This window comes from Buteo buteo, chromosome 2, assembly GCF_964188355.1.
Source record: "Buteo buteo chromosome 2, bButBut1.hap1.1, whole genome shotgun sequence".
In the NCBI taxonomy this organism is placed as follows: Eukaryota; Metazoa; Chordata; class Aves; order Accipitriformes; family Accipitridae; genus Buteo; species Buteo buteo.
Window position 1 is genome coordinate 78,681,672 of NC_134172.1, and position 1,884 is coordinate 78,683,555.

The following is a 1,884-nucleotide window of genomic DNA, read 5'->3' on the forward strand; positions in this document are numbered from 1 at the left end:
GGGTGAGGCTGGCACTGTCCGTCCTGGCTCTGGCATCTTCTGGGGGTTGTGGGAGGGTATTTTGTTTCTGTTTTTTTACTGCTGTCTGATGATGTCTGGGCTATTACAGAGACATTTGCTGTGGTTTAGAGTCAGTGCTGTAGAAAGGACAATTTCTGCCCACAGGCAACACAACCCAGGGACAGGCTCCATCGCTGTTGCACGTCCCGGTGCCTGTGCTCGCTCTGTGGACCGGAGCCGACTCCTTCCCCATCTCTTTGGCTTCACTTGGCTGCGGGGCTGCATCTTCGCAGGGGAAGGGACCGCTCCTTTCCTGGGCAGGGATGGGCCCCCCCCGCACTGTCCCAACAGATAATGGTTCTCCTGGCAGTTGCAAGGAAGAGGCCGGGAAGCTCCTTCCCGGGCAGGAAAGCCGAGCGTGGGGGCTTTGCAGGGTCAGACAAAGGCTGACGAAAGCCAGAGAGGAGCAGAAGGCAGCCCTGCAGCCGTGGCCCTGTGGCGGGCAGCCAGCACGGCCGCCGGTCTGGCAGCAACTGGGGCTTTGGTGCATGGACCAGGCGGCTTTGCTGCCCGGGGATGGCCGGTTCTCACGACCACCCATTACTCTGGTGGGGTCCCATCCAGCACCCACAGGGCTGGGCTGCCCCGCACCCCTCCCTGGTGTGAAAGCCCCTTTCCCTCGGGGCTCCGTGGGGTGCTGCTGGATGGGAGCAGGGTAGGGGGGTTCCCTCCGAGGCAGCCGGTGGCTACAACCGCACAAAACTGAAAGGTAAAAAACCTCTTCCTCCTTGTTTCGGTGTTGACAAACATGCCAGAAACGTCCCTGCTCCTCCTTCCCCCCTGCTCCCGCTGCCGGCGTGCCCCGCGGGCTGGCTCTCGGCTCCTCGGCGTTTCCTCCTCCTGCTTGTTTTGCGGAAGAACTTTTATGTCCCTCAGCAACGCTGACTTTGTGCCGCGGCCCCTGCATGGCATCACCAAGCACGATGTGCCCATTCCTCGACGGAGGGATTTAACAATATTGCTGTCAGCAGAGAAACTTTGCCTCCGGTGCTCGCAATCTTTTAGAGTCGCTTGTAGTTGGAGGTGTGTTGGTTTTGCCTGGTTGTTTTCTAGGGCTTGCAGCTGGCTGCTGGCATTAAGATAATTTTATTTATCTTAATACTGGTACATTTCCAGGCTGGGGCCCGGCTGCACCGCTGTGTGAAGCACAGCATCCTCTCTGCAGGTCGGTACTTTCTGAAGCCGCGTGTCCGAGCTGGTGAGATGATGCGCTGCCGCAGCCCCTGCGCTGTGGTGTGGTGCTGGGGCCGGGGGGGGAGTTAGAGGAACCTCCTGGGCCTTTTGCTTGGATGCATGTGTTTTGGGGGGGGGGTTCTCAGGCTGCAGCATTAGGGGGGCTGTCCGAGCTTACCAGTTTTCCGTGCGTGCTGCCCTCAATATATGGCAGCACCAAACGGCACAGGAGGAGGACGCTGCCTTATGCCGTGCTGGACCGCTGCGGGTTTGGCTTGGCGAGCTGGGAAGGGGCAACGCTGGAGGGGGGCTGAGGACCCCCGCCCTGGGTGCTGAGTGTCAGGCGAAGGTGCTTGTGCGATGGCATGTGCCTGCAAAGTGGGGTGCGGGCTTTTGCCACCCAGGGCGTGGGTGCTGCCACCCTGCACGAAGCCCGATGCAATGGGGGCTCTGCTGCTGGGGGGGGGGGGGGTGTGCATTTGGGTTTTATTTATTTTTTTAGCCCGAGGTTGAACTTTGTGCAGCTAGGTGCACCTCGTCAGCCAGGGAAAGAAACGGAAAACGAAAGTGATGCTGATGAACAGAAAGGAAACCGGCGCGCCCGGCCCCTCCCGGGAGCCCTTTTTAAGCGGAGGCTGGCGGGGACGGGGA